Raw genomic sequence first — 21,161 nt, forward strand, 5'->3', positions numbered from 1 at the left:
GAAAGCAAGGTGGGATCAGATTACAGGTTAAGATTACGGTGCTCTCTTGAGGGTGGTCACACTTTAGAAGGAGGGATCTAAAAAGAGGCATTTCAAAGGTGGGTTAATTTAGACGCAATGGACAGGGCTTGCTTAAAGAAAAAATAAGCCTTTTATTAAAGAAATGACATACTTGGGGCATGATTAGTCACCATGACCTGTCCAGTTAGGAACTTATGAGCAGACCACCCTGTGAGGTCACTTTCTATAGAACCCCTTTTTTCGTTCACACCAGGAACACACCAGACTATAAGCTCCATGAGGGCAGGGCCATGTCTGGTTTGTTCACTACAATATTCCTAGCACAAATTTAGTATATGCCTAACACACTGCTTATGAAATGGTTGAGTAAACGAATAGATGAATAAGTGAAAGAAAGACAAGTCAATTCTCCATGAATATACCTGAAAATGGAATAGACAATCAGCTACCTTTGGAGGAACCTATCCTTCTTTAATCCCTGGATTCCCATGAAATCAAGGATGAGTTTACCTGACATTGAAAAGGATCATGAACTTGAAGTGAGTTGATATTATTATATGATGCTTACTTTCATAAATTCATTAATTTAAGCTGAATTTCAATGGTTTAAACTATACTATAAAATGGGGTGAACCTTAACCTAATATGGGTCTTCTTACACAGTCTAGCCTCTGAAATATTTTTAGGAATGCTACTTACATAGCAGTATTGTCTATAAAGAAGTCCCTCTGTATGAATCGTGCCATGGAAAGCCTGGGCAATATTGGGAAAAATAAGAAGTTTACCTTCGGCCTTTTCAGGATTTTATTTTTTTACTTTAAAAATATTTTAGTGTCGGGGACGGCCCGGTGGCTCAGGCGGTTAGAGCTCCTTGCTCCTAACTCCGAAGGCTGCCGGTTCGATTCCCACATGGGCCAGTGGGCTCTCAGCCACAAGGTTGCCAGTTCAATTCCTGGAGTCCTGCAAGGGATGGTGGGCTCTGCCCCCTGCAACTAAAATTGAACATGGCACCTTGAGCTGAGCTGCCTCCCGGATGGCTCAGTTGGTTGGAGTGTGTCCTCTCAACCACAAGGTTGCCGGTTCGACTCCCGCAAGGGATGGTGGGCTGTGCCCCCTGCAACTAGCAATGGCAACTGGACCTGGAGCTGAGCTGCGCCCTCCACAACTAAGACTGAAAGAACAACAACTTAAGCTGAACAGAACCCTCCACAACTAAGATCGAAAGGACAACAACTTGACTTGGAGAAAAGTCCTGAAAGTGCACACTGTTCCCCAATAAAGTCCTGTTCCCCTTCCCCAATAAAATCTTAAAAAAAAAAAAAAAATAAAATAAAAAAAATATATATATATATATATATATATATACACACATACACATATTTTAGTGTCATATTAAATACATACAAAAGAAGATGTGCTCTGGGGCGGCTGGTTAGAGCGTGGTGCTCTTAAAAACAAGGTTTCTGGTTTAATTCCCCACCTGGGCCACTGTGAGCTGCGCCCTCCACAACTAGACTGAAACAACTATTTGACTTGGAGCTGATGGGTCCTGGAAAACCACACTTAAGTAAAAATAAAAGGTTAAAAAAAAAGAGGACAAACTCAACATGCAAACTCAGCAGCAAATTTCAGTTAAATTAAATTGGAAGCCAATGTTCTAAGTAACCAAAAAAATATATATATATATGTGTTCTGCTAAAGAAGAACATTATCAATATCAGGATTTACTTCTTTTTGGGATCTTATCTTACACCTATTTATGAAGGATTCTGTCTTCTAGTTACCTGGCCTTAATGTAAAAGGTCTGAAAAATACACATTCAATACCTGCTAAGAACAGCTTTAGTTTTTACCATCTTTGGGCATATAAACATTTTTATAGCACTTTTTTCTGATAATAAAAGTCTATATATTCATTGTAGAAATTTCAGAAAATAGGGAAACATATGAAGAAAATAAAAATAAGCAATAATCATCACATATGTCCAGATAATTAACATTTTGAAATACACAGGCACATGTGTGTGCACAGACATACACACACATACACACACACACACTCACACACTAATACATTTGAATAGGTGTGTCTTGGGTTCCTTTCAAGACACAGAGATATGAATATCCTTAATAGTGGAATTTCAGGCATTATGGCAGGCTGATGAGAAACTTCTTTGGGATTAAGAGTCTCTTAAATTGTAGAAGCAAAGCATTTGCATTTCTAAAAAGATAGCATTATAATGCTTTTATAATGTTATTAAGTAACCCATTCAACTCTAGGCCCACGATATGGGTGTTAATAATCTAACATTGTAATTCAAGCATATTGTTATCCAATTCATACACCCACAATAAGATGAGAGTATTCAGCTATATTCATGCTAAGTAAGCATATACCTGCTGCCTCACGCATTCACATGTTCACAGATATAAATTTACCTGAATGACTGATGGGTGGTGACAGAATCAGAAGAGTTTTAACAGCGAAACAACACCAGAACAGAGCTAAGGTACAAGGAAACCTTAGTTCCTCCCAATAAACTATCCGTAAACCAGACAAAGCTGTTGAGGCAAGTGAGTCTGTCTCTGGGCAGTAAATGAGGAGATGAGCATTCAATGAAAGACAGGTTTGAAATGCATGTCACATGAATGTCTTTTCTAACTGAGCGATGACAACTAGTCTAGCAGGTTCTTCTTGTCTTCTTAGGGGAAAAGCCTGTACAAACAGATAACTCTTGCACAATGTTTTTTGGATGAACACATTTTGGTTTTTATGTGGGGACCCTCTACCTCAGAAGAGATTACATCTAGGGATCATATCGAGAGACTAAGAAAGATGCTTTTCTAGCTGAGCTAATACTTTCCCCATGGTTTTAGTCGCTAGGACTTAGGAAATACCTATTTAAGAGGTGTGTGGGTGGAGCTTGGGGGGGGGTTGTCAAGTTCAGGAATTTGAATTGAGATATAAGCTCAGGATGAAACAAAAAATTAAAAAACACGCCAAAGATAGGATCCAAAATATGAAAAATCGAATAAACTAAAATCAGAATCCAAAGCTAAGTTCACAAATCAGTGTCAAGGCAGAAAAGGTGAATAGTAAGATTCAGAATACAAAGAAAGTACAGGAAGACTCGTGTCAAATAGTAAGCTTCTGTATATTTTTCCAAAGAGGGCTAAAAATGTAAACAGTCACCTACACGAGTGGATCTGGAAAGCTTTGAAGGAGATGCAGTCAATTCATCCCTCATGAGGCCAAAGGTTCATATCTGGCAGCCAACCTGATACCTGACTGTACCGTATGTTATGGATTAAATAAGCCAGTGTAGGTATTTAGTAAACAATGCTAAGCAAATACACCTTACATTTGTTTAAACTGTTATATTGAGAGAGGTCCTAAGAATTAATTTTCAGTTGTGAAGTCTGTAGGTAGAAAAGATTGTGCGACCCACTTGAAAGAAGTCATCACTTGCAGATTTATCAGAATAACCCTTTGTATGCTATAACAAGTTATTGCCAAAAATCTAAAAATAATAGCCCAATCTTGCAAAAGCCACTTACCCATTAACCATATGCTTAATAGTTTTGCTGAGTTTGGTGTTCCCACTATAGCTGTGGGTTTCAAATTCAGCATTCTTGTCATTGTTTTTTCCTTTGGGTTTCATAGGTGTAAATTATGTTTGGTGTTACCTTGAGTAAGGTCAAATTGTCCAAGGAATGGTTAACCAAGAGGTAGATTAACACATTTTCACATTCCTTTGCTCTCTAATATGAGAACACATATAGGGCTATTGCTAAATACTATATTTAAATGCAAAATCGGGGGCCATGGATAGCTCAGTTGGTTAGAGCGCGGTGCTCTTAATAATGGGATTGCTGGTTCAATCCCCACATGGGCCACTGTGAGCTATGCCCTCCACAACTAGATTGAAACAACTACCTCACTTGGAGCTGATGGGTCCTGGAAAAATACACTTCAAAAAAAAAAGTTTAAATGCAAAATCTATCAGGCAAGATTTTATTGAAAACACACACATTGGCTAAATTTAACACTTTTACCATATTTCAAAATACTTGTATATCACATTTTGGTTTTATGCCAAGACCTAGTAGGAAGTCTTCTAATTGACCCTGAAAGTAAGTCTTATAAGAGGTCTCCTGCCACGATGGTCCCCACACTTCAGGCCAATCTAGTCTCAAAATACCCCTGGTAACAAGAGCTCAGTGAGGTCTTTCACCATCTTCATCAAGTCCAGACTATGCTCTTGCTACAAAAACTTACTTCAAGAGTTATTTGAGGTTTAGTTTTCTTAGTTCCCCTTTGCTCCCCAGATCAGTTAAAGGTCCTTATCAATTTCTTCTAACTGCTTTGTTCTCCTTCCACTTGGCTTAAGAATAAAGAGGTGATAGTCACAAAGACACATCCTCATATTTATAGAGTAAAACTCCAATCCACAGGGAGTCATTTGCTATTCTCCTAGAAAAGAGAGAAGCCTCCCTTACCAACAGCAATCCAAATGTTCCGTTTGCTTTTGTTTCCGTCACAGTCTACTTCTGACAGACAACCTCATTTTTAACTTATTCTAATGCATACTCTTCATTTAAACATTTTATAAAAGCTTTTATTAGATAATTGTAATATGTGTTCATAGGAAATACTCTAAGCAATTTAAAGAAAGTAAATTCTCCATGACTTCACCAATCTTAGTGAAAGTGTTTTTTACACATACATGCGTGACTAATTTAAAAAGCAATCATCTGTGCATATCATTTTTTAGCCGGCACTTTTCCATAGAAAATATATTTTTCAACAACACTATTCTTAACATGGTACATAGCAGTCCAAGTCATACATAGACGTGCTGCAATTCAGATATTGAATATTTGCTATTTTAAAACTATAGAATTTAAACAATCCTATAATGACCTTAATTAAAAATTAACTAAGATATAGCCTTAGTTATATTTTAGTTAAAATTTCTACAACTGAACTTGTAGATAAAAAGCTATGCATCGTTTCAAGGCATTTAATCAGCCTGTCAAACTGCCCTGCTGAAAATACGTACGAATTAACACTCCCAGCTTAGTTTATAAAAGTGACTTTTCCTCAACACCAAAACTTACTTTATTTTTTCATTTTTACTCCCTCTTTGCTGAGCTGCAGGATAAAAGTCAGTCTCTTATTATTTTGTTTTTTTCTCTATTGTTAGTCAATGCAAATATTTATTGGGTATATATTTGCATATATTTTTTGCCATTTGTATTTCATCTAAATTATCCTTTATGTTATTGTCCATTTTCCCATGTAAATGTCATATTTTATGTAATTTCTTATGTAAATGTGGTGTTTGTATTTTTATTGATTTGAAAGGGATATATATATATATATATATATAGTAGTAAACCTTCATACACTTATTATAAATTACTCTGTAATAAAGTCTCCCAAACTGGAAAAATCTAAAATATCCATTTATAAGTGACTGATTAAATATATATGAGTATCATTCATTCATGTGATAGAATGCAAGGCTGATGTTAGAAAGAGTAAAGTAGATCTATATGTGCTGACAAGGAAAAGTATTCATGATGTACTGTTGGAGGAAAAAGACTAGGTGCAAAATATCACTTAGAATGATTCTTGTTTTGAAAAGGTTATATATTTAGGTACACACACTAAATGTATATAAATGTATTGGAAATGTCTGGAAATACATAATACAAACAACTAAAAGTAGTTACCTATGAAGTGAAGGATTTAGAAAAAGGGGACACTGTTTTTTTATATAACTCTGTATTGTTTGATGTTTTTATATCAATGTACAATGAATTCACAATGAGTATGTATTGCTTTCACAATTGAAAAATGTTAAGGAAAATGGATCACATTTTAATTTTTGTATACCCATATCTTTTCTTGTATGGTTTTTACCTTTGGCATCAAACCTAGAGTTTTCTTGTGCCAAGATTACATAATTTCTTTTTTTAATTTTAGCATTTTATGGCTTTACTTTTTTTTTTTTAAAAAGATTTTATTGGGGTTGGGAACAGGATTTTATTGGGGAACACTGTGTACTTCCAGGACTTTTTTCCAAGTCAAGTTATTGTCCTTTCAGTCTTAGTTGTGGAGGGCGCAGCTCAGTTCCAGGTGCAGTTGCCATTGCTAGTTGCAGGGGGGGCGCAGCCCACCATCCCTTGCAGGAATCGAACCCGCAACCTTGTGGTTGAGAGCCCAGTGGCCCACGTGGGAATCGAACCGCCACCCTTCGGAGTTAGGAGCATGGAGCTCCAACAGCCTGAGCCACCAGGCCGGCCCTATGGCTTAACTTTTTGACATTTACACTTTTAATCAATTATAGTTTATTTTGCTGTTGTATGAGTCACAAAACAACACTGACAAAAATCCATCTTTCGGGGCCAGGGCCAGCCTGGTGGCTCAGGTGGTTGGAGCACCTGCCGAGGTCACTGGTTTGATTCCCACATGGGCCAGTGAGCTGTGCCCTGTACAGCTAAGATTGTGAACTCTCCCTGGAACTGGGCTGTCGTGAAGAGCCAGAGGTCGGCGTGGGCTGCCGAGAGCAGCTGTGGGCTACTGTGTGCCACCGTGAGTGGCCAGCTGCCGACCATTGAGAGCTGCCATGGGCGGCTGACTGGCGACCAACTGCCTCAGATAGCGCAAGCCTCATAACACCAGCATGGGCCAGGGAGCTGTGTCCTACACAACTAGACTGGGAAACGATGGCTTGAACCGGAGTGGGGAGACGGGAGGCGGAAGAAGGGGAAAAAAAAAATCCATCTTTCCCTAACTTTATCTTTGTGTGTGTGTGTGTGTGTGTGTGTGTGTGTGTGTGTGTATGTAATCTGTCTCTGCGTTAAATACTCTGTTGCACTGATCTGTTCTCCTAGTTGAACACTGACACCACACTTGTTTTAAGCTTTATAACTTTAAATAGATTTTAATGTCTGATAGGTAAACCAAAGACAATCTATGCTCTGAAGGGAAAATATTTACAACACATGTAATGGAAAAGTTGTAAAGATCCCTAATATGTGAACAATTCACTTTAGAGGCTTTTAGCTGCAAGTATCAGAAACTTATCTCAAACGGTTTTAAAAATAAGGAATTTTACTGACTCACACAAATGAAAGTCCAGAGGTGGGTAGGGCTTTCAGTTCAGTTTGATCACACTGGCTGTATTTCCCCGTGATTTTCTCTGTTCTTCCCCCATGTAAGCTGGCTTTGTCTTAAGAGACTGACTTCCCACATTAAAGTAAGATGGTTTCCAGCAGCCACTGCGGCATGTCTCCTCCCAAACCTTCCGTCCCAGGCCCTGTAGTTCAATTACGCCAACTTAGGCAACCTGTTCAATCCTGGGCTGAAAACTGTTCAGGGTTAATGCTTTATGATGATTTAAGCATGAATTACTTCCTGGCAAGAGATGGGTTTTCTGTAGCACCTGGTCCTTCAATTCCTGTCCCAAGTTACTTTGCTAATTTTAGCATTTTATGGCTTTACTTTTTTACTCACATGTTGGACCCTTATACTTAGGTCACAGCTCTTCTTTCATGCAGTACTTTAGTGAGAATTCTTTTCTATGTGGAGAAAATCTCTCATTGTGACTTACCTGTGTTGGAAGTCTATAGAAATAACAGAATTACGGCCCAGTTTCATGATAGAACTGCTTTACTTTACTATAGTATTTTTTATAACAGTTTTGTTTCTATGGCTGAATTACACTAATGTGATCTACCACCATCAAGAAAGCAGATATGTTTATTGACAATTTCCTTTGATGTATTGTAGCCAATGTCTAAAAATATATCCTCACTTAAAGGTCCAAGTTGAGGGAACAACAGTTAATATTGGCCAAAATATTATACTTTTGAATCTTTAGTTACTATTAAATGAAATTTATTCATCATATTACTTGAAACTTACATGGGGGAAAACACTTTTTAGACTAACTGAAACCAACTTCATGAACATTTTAAATTATAGAATATATCATGAAATGTTATAATTTTTATTTGTATTAAGTAACCTGGAATTAACAAACTGCTATCTAATGATGACCTGCAAGAGAAAATATAAGTACCTTTAAACACCAAAACACTGAGAGATACATAAATCCAAATAAAATAAATTAGAATTAGTGTTATCTAAGGTGCGTTAGGTATAATACTCTTGGATAATACCGTAAAGGCAAAAAGCTATGTTACAACATGATTGAGTTTTAGCTTTTTTTTTTGATAACAGTTTGCATGTACTATTTGAATAGGTTTATAATAAATGATCTATGATCAGAAGAATATATTGAGAATTTTCTCACGTGTAAAAACACACTTGTCAGGATTAATGAATATTTATTTGTATATAAATTACAACAATAATATTTTTAATTCAAGTAAGGAGTGGCAGATCTACATGTACTAACTTTAGGGTAGATGGGGGTCACTGGAAGTCATCTGCTCAAAAATCTCTGCTTTCACACAAATCTCTGCTTTCTCTCCTAATCTTCACTTAGCAACTTCTTCTGCCAGTGTTTAGCCACTTCATATGAAAATGTTCTTCCTTAGGACAGCAATACTGATAATGAACCAGGGCTCCAGAATCGTATAGACCTGGGATCAAATTTAGGCTCAAAGTCTCTGTCGACTTGAGCAAGTTATTTAAATCTCACTGAATTCCAGATTTCTTATCTGTAAAATAGAGGAAATAAAAGTACCTATCTCATGGAGTTGTTATAAGACTTAACTGAGTAAATATACAAAGGCGCTTATCAAACCTACTGGCAGCTATTATAATTAATTATCATTATTTATCAATTTTTTTATTCATGTAGAAAGCAATGTAATGCTATGTTCCCTAAAAAGTTGCTCTAAATTGATCTTAATATAAATATTCTAATATTTATATTCCAATATTCCAATAACATTCTTCACAGAAACAGAACAAACAATCCTAAAATTTATACGGAACCACAAAGACACTGAAGATCCAAAGCAATCTTGAGAAAGAAAAACAAAGCTGGAACCTTTATAGTCCCTGATTTAAAACTACACTACAAAGCTATAGTAATTAAAACAGTATACTATTGGCATAAAAACAGACACACAGCTCAATAGACAAGAATAGATAACCCAGAATAGATAATCCTAAAACTGGAGAGGTGGGGCCAGTTGGGGTTTATCAGTGCTAGGATTTAATAATCCCAGGGATGGAACAATGACCAGAAACATGGAAGCTGAAAATTGATGGAAAAAACAGACTCTTAAAAGTGCTGCTTAATTATTTGATTGATTCACCAATAAATATTTACAGAGTATTCCTATCATACTAGGTAGCAGGGATACAGTAGTGAATAAAGTAGAGGCTCTGCCCTTATGGAGCTTCCATGCTGCTATGGGACATAGATAGTAAACACAAATAAATAGACAATGAAAGTCAGTGATCAGAGTATGGGGAAAATTTAAAACAGGGCAAGGTACTATAATGTGAGTGTTTTTTAAAATAGGGTAGAGAGGGAACACTGAATTAGCAAACATTAAACTATTGCACCTAGTAGAAATAAATGGTTAGTTTCCTGAGAGCTTCTGTTCACATCTGTGCTAACTAATCCCCACATTACCTTGTTTTATGTGTTTCTGTTTAGATACCTTATTTAATATATATCATTGATTCATTAACATTGAACATGTGGCCAATAGCAGTATAACTCATGCCTGAACAAGCTTATCTAACACACATTTTCTCCGCCCACGTGATAGGGCTATAACTTTCCAATCCGAACCACCACTGCCCCTCTGGGTGTCAAGGTCACCCTGGCCTATATCCTGGAAAACTAAAAAGGGGCAGTGGACAATATGGTTAGGTGTTCAAGTCTCAGGACACAGGCTTACATTCTTTTAGTCAAGAGCCACAGTGATGTGCGGGTTGCTGTCAATAGGAAGACTACACCATCAAGGACCAGACACACAGCAAAGGGGACTGTTTCACTTGACTTCACATGGCTGCATGTTGGGCACCACTGAATGGCAATCAGTTGTCTGTAGGCATTCACCTTTATGTGGCTCCTGGCGCTGGCCCCTGAACATGCTGGGCAGTTACCCCAAAGCTGCCCCCTGCTCCACTTCTCCTCTATCTTGCCAAGTGATGTCCTCCCTAAGCCCCAGTTCAGGTGACACACCTTTGGATCTGGGGGTGGGGAGGAGATCATTTGGTGACAGGAGATTGGTGGTACCATGTAATGAAATGAAGTAGCTTAAAAAGGAATAGTTTTGGGGGGAAGGTGCAATGCAGATAGGGAATTAAGTGTTGTGTTTTGAACATGTGAAGACACTGGAGGTAATTTGATGGTTGAATCTATAGCCCAGGGAAATTTGGGGCTAGAGAGGAAAATTTGGGAGTGAACAACACAAGGATAGCATTAACACTATTGAGATGAATGACATTACCAAGGATAAAGAAGAGGTTGAACCTGGAACAACAAAAAGGGGTTGAAATCTTCTGTTTTCTATTGATTCTTTTTAGAGACACTTTCTAGTATTCACTTCCATTCATTTCTCCTTTTCAACGTGAAAAGAACCATAAAACTAGCGGAAATTTTGAATAAGTATCCAAAGGGAGTATCAGCATCAGATCCCAGTTCTGTTTTTGTCAGGGTATGTAAAACAATACTTAGCCTATTGAACTCAGATTGAATATAATCTGAAAATTGAATATTACTTTTGAGATTTTTAGGTAGTCTCTGATTCTTATGTATTACGGCATCTTTGATCTGAGTATGGAACCGTCTTTGGGTGGGGGGTTGCTTCAAAAGATAGAATCCATACCTTATATTCTCTGAAGCATGGAGGAAGTTAGGACTGGGATAGCAACAGTCTAGTTCACCAATCAAAGAGGTGTATGGTAATCTCAAACCCTCCAGGCAGGAGTTGTATCCAAGGGAATAGATCCCTTGGATCTGAGGAGTGGGAAGGGGAGAGAGATGATGTAATATCAGGATTTCCAGGTTGTGTTAGAAAAATTAATAAAATATTAAAATAATTTTTAAATGGTGAGAATGGCCTAGTGGTTATTTTTTCAAAAAGTCCTTATCTTTGAGAGATACATGCTGAAAAATTTACAGATGAAATGAAATGTCAAGTATTTGCTTCAAAATACTTGGGGAGGAGTGGGGAATGGCAATGGGGTTACAGGAAACAACACTATGAGTTGAAATTGGGTGATGGATACAAAAGAGTTCATTTTACTACTATTTTTGTGTATGCTTACGTTTTCTTGTTTTTATTGTGTTCTATAATGTTTTTAAAAATTAATCTTTGGGATAAAGAATACATGTATTTCTTGATCTGTGGTCAGCACTATTTCCTATGATGTGAGGAATACCAAAACTGAGGCCCATAAAAAGGAATTTGGAGGAAGCGGGTAAGAGTTGAGCTCTAGTCAAAATAGCAACATTTCTGAGAGTCGGGAAACTAGGACCATATCTAGATGCATGGATATGAACAAGTGCCGGTCATGGAGAATGGCCACATTTGGAGTGGTTAGGTGCTAAAGTGGTGTTGACGCTAGTAGCAAAGATGCTGATCCCCAATAGTGGGGAAAGACTGAGGGTGGAAGACTATGCCTCCACTTAAAATACTGTTGGGAGCCATAAAAGCCAGAGCAAGCCTTGAGTATCATGTATTCATATAGACTATCTTTCTGTTCAACCTCTCTACCCATTATTTCTTTCTCAGTTTTTCTCCTTCTGCTAATCTCTACTCTTCCTTATGATCTGTTAGAACATTGTTCTCAGGATCACTCGCTCTCTTCTGACTCAAGATCAAGAGCTTTGTGTCAGCCCTTTCTAGTCCTAGTCCAGTCATTTTGGGCCTGTAGACTTAGAAAACAAAGCTGGATAAAGAATGTGCTGAGTAACTCCACAGGACTCTAGATGAACCCATCCTGATAGCGCTGAGACAGAATCCCCAGCCAGATAGGATGCTAGAGTGGAGCACAAAGAGAAGAATGTGCTCATGCTCCCTGTGGAGAGTAGGACACTCTAGGTTCTTTAGACATCATATGAATAAAGCAGATCTAGTGTTTGTTGTCATTCTTACTTAAAACTCGTTCTAAAAGAATAACTAAGAGCACCCACATGTGTGAAGCACCAGGACTTCAGATCCTGTGTTTTCAAAAATTGATGAGTGAGGGGCTGGAACCAAATAACTTGCGAGTCTCTACAACATGCAGATTGCACATTGGATAGTGTACATCGGATTTTCACGCTGTGGAAGCTATTCTAGGACATCTGGAGCAAGTTATTCTGTTTGGAAAAATAAACAGCTATGAATTTAGTAGTTTCTCCTGAATACTGAACTATTAAATCATCAAAACTGAGACTGGGAGACTCCAGGTGAGTCAATAAACTTCACTGGGCCTTAAATTTCCCATCTAGCAAATGCAATAATTAGAATAGATGATCTCTAAAGATTCCCCTCAGCTCAAAACTTATGACTCTATGAAATACTTAAAACAACTTTTATGGAAAATTTCAAAAAGGCATAAAAAGTAGTGAACATAATGAACCCTCAAGTATCAATCACTCACTCTACTTCAACATATGCCCAATTTTCTTTTACTAAAACCCTTACTTACTCACCCTTCAATTCCTGCTGCATTATTTTGAAGCAACTCCTAGACATCATATGAAATAAATTTTAAAGAATTCTCTTGGGGCAGGTGGTGGTGGTGGTGGTGGTGGTGGCGGTGGTGGCCGGTTAGCTCAGCTGGTTGGAGTGGTGCTGATAACACCAAGGTTGCTGGTTCAATCCCCGCATGGGCCACTGTGAGCTGTCACCCTTCTTGAAAAAAAAAAAAAGAATTCTCTTGGAACAAAAACAGTCTATAAATAATAGATCAGGTCAAGTCAGTCTTTCTACTTTTCCTGAATACCTTCTCTCACTGCAATTGTAAACACTATCATTAAACGCAGCATTACAGGACGCTAAGTATCATATTCTAAACCCACTTACGTTCAGTCAAGAAAGAGCTCCCATTAATGAGCGCTTGCTATCTTCCAGGCATTACAGGGCTATATTACTTATCTATTGCCATGTAACAAATGACTCCCAAATTTTGCAGCTGGCAACAAGAAACATTATCTCATAACGGTAGTTTCTGTGAATAAAGAATCCAGGAGCAGCTTAGCTGGTTGATTCTGACTCAGAGTCTGTCAGGAGACTGCAACTGAGGTGTTGGCTGTGGCTAGTTATCGTAAGGCTAAACTTGGCTAGGATCCAATTCTGAACTCACTCACATGGTTGCTGGATGACATGGTAGCTGGCTTCCCCCAGAGTGAACAATCCATGAGGACAAGAGAGATAATCCAAGACTGAAGCCAGTCTTCTTTACAACCTAGTCTTGTCAGAGAAATCTCATCACTTCTTATGTATTCTGTGCATTAGAAGCCAGTTAATAAGGCCTCCCCACACCACGGAAGGGCATAAACCAGGAGGCAGGGATCATTGTAGACTACAATGAGAGGCTGCCTACCACGTGCTGAGTACTGATTACTGACCTAGTCTGTTTGATAGTTATAGCTTATAAATAAATAAATGGTCTTGATTCTTATAAGTATCATTCCACCCAGTTTACAGATGAGAATTAAGTAACTTGCCTAAGGACAGAGTAGAAGAAAGTGAAGGAAATAGGCTGATTTATTTCAGTCATTTATCAAGTATTTTTTGGGAGCGTATTATATATTGGTTATTCTGCTAGGTACTGGGGATCCAGAAGAGAACATGACATGTGATGTGAATACACGTATGTGACATATGTGAATCCTGCTCTCACAGGGCTTACAATCTAGTTTGGAATGCCGACATTAAGAAATTACAAAAATAATAAATTACAATCAGATTAAACTGCTAGATTTGTAATACTTCTGTTAAACAGAGCTGAATAAAACAGATAAAAAGTAGGATAGAGGTATAAAGGTCTTTGAATATTCCTGTGAAGAGCAAAATTTAGATTTTTTTTTTAAAATAAATTTTATTGGGGAACATTGGGGGGCAGTGTGTTTCTCCAGGGCCCATCATCAGCTCCAAGTAGTTCTCCTTCAATCTAGTTGTGGAGGGTGCAGCTCAGCTCCAAGTCCAGTCGCCATTTTCAATCTTTAGTTGCACGGGGTATAGCCCACTATCCCATGTGGGAATTGAACTGACAACCTTGTTGTTGAGAGCTTGTGCTCTAACCAACTGAGCCATCTGGCTGCCCCCAAATTTAGAATTTCTTGAAGAGAATACATAAGATGAGAATAATGTGGCATGCTGCAGCACTGAAGATGACTGTCAAAAACATCTTAAGAAAATTTCCATCCAACTCTTTTTCATTGCTGATGCACAGAAATCTGCAGAATGACCACATCCAGTTGGATGTCTGTATCTCCCTCTTCAATGGGCTGAGTGATCTTTGTATCTATATAGGCTCAACTAAAACTGATACTACAGCAATGATTATGACACTTAACGTTGTTACTGGGCTCTCCAGATCCCCTCCCACTTTTTAGATAGTCAAATATTTATATGTTAAAAATTAAAATGAACTTATTTCAGCCCTGGGCACATAAGAGTGCAGTTGAGAAGGCTGCTGACTTTTTCAGACCTAAGCTGCCTTGTATAAAAAATTAGGCCCAAAACATACAAGTTCATTGTATGAAATTTTGGGAGAAAACGGCAATGGAAATCTATGTTAAATCTATAGGACAATTAAAATAGTGAAATAACTAAAAAAAAGTTTAAATCCTACATTGTGAATTGAGAAAAGTCTGTCAATTTCATTTTCATTTCTGTGGGTGCAAAAAAACGGGAAAGGAGGAAAAAACAATATATGAATGTTAATGAAAAGTACCCATTAAGAAATATAGTCCATTGCTTCCAAAATGTCCTTCGATAGATGAATGGATAAAGAAGTTGTGGTATATATACACAATGGAATACTATTCGGTGGTAAGGAAAGATGATATAGGAACATTTGTGACAACATGGATGGATCTTGAGAGTATAATGCTAAGCGAAATAAGTCAGACAGAAAAAGCAGAGAACCATATGATTTCACTTATATGTGGTATATAAACCAAAAAACAGTAAAAGATCAAGACAAACAAATGAGAAACAAAAACTCATAGACACAGACAATAGTTTAGTGGTTACCAGAGGGTAAGGGGGGTGGCGGGTGGGAGATGAGGGTAAGGGGGATCAAATATATGGTGATGGAAGCAGAACTGACTCTGGGTGGTGAACACACAATGGGATTTATAGATGATGTAATACAGAATTGTGCACCTGAAATCTATGTAATTTTACTAACAATTGTCACCCCAATAAATTAAAAAAAAACCAAAAACAACAACAAAAAGAAACATTGTCCGTATTAAATTTTTTTTTAATTAAATATTTTATTGGGGAAGGGGAACAGGACTTTATTGGGGAACAGTGTGTACTTCCAGGAGTGTTTTCCAAGTCAAGTTGCTGTCCTTTCAATCTTAGTTGTGGAGAGTGCCTTCAGCTTCAAGTTGTTGTCCTTTCAGTCTTAGTTGTGGAGGGCGCAGCTCAGCTCCAGGTCCAGTTGCCATTGCTAGTTGCAGGGGGCACAGCCCACAATCCCTTGTGGGAGTTGAATTGGCAACCTTCTGGTTAAGAGGATGCGCTCCAACCAACTGGGCCATCTGGGAGCTCAGTGGGAGCTCAGCTCAAGGTGCCATGTTCAATTTTAGTTGCAGGGGGCGCTGCCATCATCCCTTGCCGGACTCTAGGAATCGAACTGGAAGCCTTGTGGTTGAGAGCCCACTGGCCCATGTGGGAATCGAACTGGCAGCCTTCAGAGTTAGGAGCATGGAGCTCTAACCACCTGAGCCACCGGGCCAGCCCCCACCCCATTAAATGTTTTTAAACTAATTAATTTGCCCTTGAGAAAGGAAGGCCAAGAAGTCCAAAACCTTGATTTCTAGTATTAAACTTCTGTTTAGTTTGTCAGTGTCAAAGATTGGTTTCCAATGGGCTCAAACTGACTCCAAAGTAATACTAAATGAGCCTTATTTATATTGCTGTGCATTTCTACTGAATCGATTTTGACTGCTAATGTGGTTAGGAAAACAGTTTCTGTTGTTGACTGCAAAATTCAAATTACCATGTATGCAATAAACTTCAGAAGTAAACTGACATCAGGGCCCTCATGAATGAGGTCCAATCTCATAATTTTTGGCAAAAACACAGATTGAATAAGAGACTAATAATTCTCAGGAAAAGTCATTATATATGTGAATACTCATTAGAAATGCACAAATCTCACTTCTAATTTTGACTTGCCATGGAATCTGTGATGTCACTTGCCAGTTTTATTTTTGCTAGGAGATAGTTCTCCTAGTTTGTTTAAAACCATTTGCTTCTTGTCGAATAACTAGTTGTTAATTCTTTCTCTTACTGTAACTTCAAACCGTTGTAAAAATATCTCGCACAATTTGCATTAAGGCGAAACGACTATGGATGCATCCGTGTAGATAAGGATGCTACGCTTACTTAAGAGGCAGGAGAGCACTGATTATTTAAACAAGCGATTTCCACATTCGGAGTTCCCGTTCTGAAATCTCAGCGGAGGTAGAGACGCCGAGCGCGGCCAAGGACTCTCATGGGGCGCAGCAGCGGGAAGGGACTTCGCGAAGGGCCAGTCGGCTGGTCTCGCTTAGGCCGCGGAGGCCCACAGTCATGCGTGGGAATTCCAACTCCCATCCTACGCAGGAAACTACTCGTACAGAGACCTGCATCCCTGTCGGCACTCTCCTCAGTGACTTTAAGCGATTCGGCCTCACTTTCCCGGACTTTAAAAACCAGAGGAGCGGCCGCCACCTGCCTGAGGCCAAGGTAATAAACCCACAGCACACAGTGCGTCTGGGCCCTGCAGGAAGGGGTGCAGAACAGCGGGCTGGGCCCTTTCTCCCCAGCTGTCTCTGCCCTGGACCCACTGCTCGGACGCGGAGGGAGGGGCTCGCAGGCCGGCTGAGCTGGTACCCCGCGCCGCCCGGGTCGTGGCGGGTGGGGAGGGGAGCAGTGGCCACGCCGCCTCGACCCTCCTCGGGGGCGGGGCTCGAGCGCTGCCCCGCCCCCACGTCCTCCTTTTCTCCACCCCTCCCCCACGCCCTGTTCCACCGCCCCCGCAGTAGGAAAAGGAGAGGGAGGAGGGTAGGAAAGTGCTGTTCTGTGGAAAGGGGCGGAAGGAGGGGGAGAAAAAAAAAAGAAAAGGGAACAGAAACATGGCCGTCAGCTGTCCGGGTGGCAGTGCGGTGGGCAGCTCCTAGGCGACCCGCTGCCCCCACGGCCGGCCTAGGGTTAGCCGAAGCGCCCGCAGGAATTAGCGCTCGCGGACGTTACCCCTCGCTGCACGCGGCGCCCCTCGAGACCCAGCCCGTGAGGCGGCGCAGGCGCAGATCGGGTCGTGGCGGCGGCTGCGGCGGCGGCCGCGGGAGCAAGTCCCCCGCCCGGCCCTGCGGAGGGCGCCCAGGCCGCGAAGCCGGCGCTTTCATGCCCCGGGAAGGGGCTGTGTTCGGGTGGCGCTAAAGCGGGCTGCAGGTGAGTCTGCGGCCGAGGGCCTTTCGCGGAGGAACCGTGCGCCGCGCTTCCGCCGGGCCCGCGCTCCGGGCGGGGAGGGCGCTAGGCAGGTAGCAAATCGAAGGTGCAGAGTTCGCTTGGCCGGCCTGCGGGGGGTCGCGGAGGAGGCGGAGAGTGGCTGGGCTGGCATTCCCGGCCTAGTTTCCCCGCGGTTTCCGGGGGCGGGGAGTCCCTGGAGCCTGCGGGTTGCGATGGGGAAGAGGCTGCGCCAGAAGGGGCCTCCCCGTGCCGCCGCCCGTGCTCCTGAGAACCACTTGCGTGGAAGCGCGAGGAGTCAGCCGTAGGGACCGCCGGGGCGACGGCCGCCTGGGTGGGGGCAGGGTAGAGAGGGGAGGGCGTTGGGGAGTTCCCGGGGAGGGGGAACTGGGGCAAGACTGGCGGGGAGCTAGGGGTTCTCCAGAAGGGTTGCCGGACAGAGTGGGGAAGGACTGGGGACCCGTGCAGGTGTCGCAGGTGAATTTCCTCTGTTTTACAGTGGCCGATCCTCAGAGCTTCGTCATTGCGGATGACTTTTAGGAAGGCAGGTTCCATTCAACTCCGAGTGACTAAACACAAAACTAATGAGCCCCTAGTGCTGACTCCTGTAAAGAGCTGTAACTTTTCTGCCTTGAGAATACTGTCATATTTTTTTTCTCCCTTTTTCTGCTTTACCCTCCCGAAGACCTTACCTCATCATAACAAACAAGGAATGACCCAGTTTTTAAATAGTAACCGCCTCTCCCTCATTTGTTTCACACGGAAAAATTTTGGGCAGTTACCGCAGTTACTTGTACAAAGGTGCATGAAAGTGTCATGTCCAGTAATGAACCCTCAGCTGTCTGTGTGTTTTTGCCTCAGAGAGATTGTCGTGCATTGTAGTCCGGGAAATTAACTGCTTAATTGAAATTGCCAGCTTAATTGTATGCAAACCCGTGTTAAGGCGTTCTCCCTAGTCCCTAATTTACAGTAGGAGTAGGTCTTCCCTTTCCTTTTCCCGGTTTAGAAGGTGAAAGGTATAGTAAGATAGGGGAGAATATTAGTGCTAAGGAGTTAAGTTTTCAAATATTTGATTTGAGATGATCATGTGTATTAAGCAGCTATCTGAAATGCAGAGCATTGTATGATTTTCTGTGTACACGTGATAAGGTCAAAATTAGTTGCAAAAGGAAAACATCTCTGAGCGTTAAAGGATACCTTTTCTTGATCAACATAACCATGAAAAAAAAATTTATACTTTATTTTCTGTCCTGTTCTTTGTAGTAGTATTAAAAACTTGGTAAACTGCCTTCTTGGTGTGAGACTGGAAAATCAGAGATGAATTTAAATTTGTATTCATGAGGAAGCCTCATACAGGCTTGCGTGACTCATTTTTCTAGTAATCACAAACTCAGTTCACTCGTTCCCCTCATTGGTATTTTGTGGCCATTTTGCAAAGTAGTTGCTTGGGATTCGGGATCTGAGCTTTCTTATTACTGATTTTAGTGAACTGATAATACGTCATTTGACTTTGACGTAGTACCTCAGTGTATTACTGTTTGGACTTGTTAATTTGGATAATAGCAAATCTGTGATGTTAGAAATGTTGAAGTTGTGTATTGGAGTATTTTACTATTGAATAATTTGTAAATTAGTGCATTCTGTTGTTGAGGTAAATAATATTTATAGTATTTTGTAGTATAAACTTGAGCTTTCAGCTGAAGAAATTGGCAGTAGAGTCGGGGTGTGGAGACTGTTCTTAAAATGCAAATGTTTTAAATTACAAAGACCTGCAGTGTCGTGTAGGCTGTAACAATTCTTGGTTCCAGTCTTGGAAGGTTATTTGGTTGAGGTGCTCTCTCTAAAGAAACATGTTAAGTATCTGCAATAAAAGCAAATTTGTAGCAATACACAAGGGATTTGACCTGATAAATAATAATCCAACAAGGCACCTTTGCTCTTTATATGATCTGCCAGTTAAGACCAAAACATTTTGTATTTTCATTGGAGCTTCTTGCCAAGACAAATACTGATTTTGCATTGGCTCTGCTGCTCAGTTTGAAAGCTAGATTTCAGTCTTATCCTTGCAACTTAAGTGCAGGTTGTAAGGTAAAAAAGAAAGCTGCTGAGTCAGAGGCAGGTTGTCTCATTTGGTCTTTCTCATTAGCAAAATGGAATTTTTGTTCTAATTTGAATGTCCAGTGTAATAAATATGCTTATTGAAACTTAAAAGGGCAAATAAGCTTTCATAATACATGGATTGAAATTTTATTTTCTCTATGCTGGTGCCATAATTTGTACCTCTTTCAGATTGTCAGTTTGACAGACTTGTAGTAGTGGGATGCCTTGTTGGAATTGGAGATTCTTTTATAAGAGTTAAAACTTGGGGAAAGCGTTGTAAATAGTACAGATTGTGTAAAACAGTAGGTTTTTGGCATTATTATTTGAAATTTAAAATTATTTTTGTGGGAAGAAGTTAGGTACTTTATAAACTTAAATTTTTTTCCTACTTAATGTCTGTACGTTGTACTTAATATAGCTAAGTGTAATAGAGTTATTGTGGTATTTGGAAACCTTACTGGAAAAGAATATAACATGATTAAAGGAAATTAAAAAGGAAATAATTAGTTCTCACATTTACATTTTTCTGTACTTTAATTCTATTAATAACTTGCATAATATATTTGGTATAAAATGTGAATCCTTTCTATACTTGTTTATAATTCTGTGGTTAAACGCCACGTAATTATCTTTTTAACATAACATGTTTTTCTTAGTGCTGCATGTTACTGTTATTTTATGGTTGTGTACCGTGTTTCCCTGAAAATAAGACCTAGCCGGACAATCAACTCTAATGTGTCTTTTGGAACAAAAATTAATATAAATATCCGGGCTTATATGATATAAGCCCGGGTCTTATTTTACTATAATATTTTACTATAATATAAGACCCGGTCTTATATATAATACAATATAAGACCGGGGCTTATATTAATTTTTGCTCCAAAAGACGCATTAGAGCTGATTGTCTGGCTAGGTCTTATTTTTGGGGAAACATGGTAGTAGTTTCACTCCAAAGTTTTACTGCTGCTGTTTATTTAACCATTTTCCTATCTTGACATTTTAGTAATTGAACTCTTTTACTCTCAAAATCATGCTATAATGAAATCACTTTGCTAATATGATAGTCCAAACTAAATCTTACATTTTTGAAAAAGTAAACATTCTTTGAACTCCTTCCGTTGCAATGCATTATTAGGGCTCCTATAATATAGTATTTGAGAACTGAGTTAGAGCAAGGTGAAAATTATAGATGTGCATATGTGACTTGAATTCATTGAATAGGAATCAAAATATAAATTCATAGTTCTCCCTGTTACTGACTTGCTACAAGTTTCAATTTATTAATTTTACTTTTACAATATAAAGTAATATTCTTATAAGAATTATAATATTATAGGGCATAGTGTTTCTAAGCATACCTTGTTTCAACCAAACCTTATATTTACAAATCTAGACTTATAATCTTTTGACCTACAG

At 39.6% G+C, this 21,161-nt stretch overlaps 1 protein-coding gene across 5 annotated transcripts in view; it reads left to right on the forward strand.

Moving 5' to 3' along the window:
* Positions 1–16,797: 16,797 nt before the first annotated feature.
* The window catches only part of DENND4C (DENN domain containing 4C), a 96,360-nt gene continuing 91,996 nt past the window's right edge, over positions 16,798–21,161 (forward strand). For 2 of the 5 annotated variants that reach the window (XM_019750354.3, XM_019750357.3), the window contains exon 1: positions 17,206–17,627. The gene's annotated coding sequence lies outside the window, so the exon portion shown is untranslated. Of the gene's footprint in view, positions 16,923–17,205; positions 17,628–17,846; positions 17,977–21,161 lie in introns of those variants that run through there. The other 3 variants (XM_019750356.3, XM_019750355.3, XM_074330334.2) reach the window with 3 other exon arrangements.

The sequence above is a fragment of the Rhinolophus sinicus genome, chromosome 16 (assembly GCF_057876585.1).
Source record: "Rhinolophus sinicus isolate RSI-liver-muscle chromosome 16, RSI-T2T, whole genome shotgun sequence".
Lineage (NCBI taxonomy): Eukaryota > Metazoa > Chordata > Mammalia > Chiroptera > Rhinolophidae > Rhinolophus > Rhinolophus sinicus.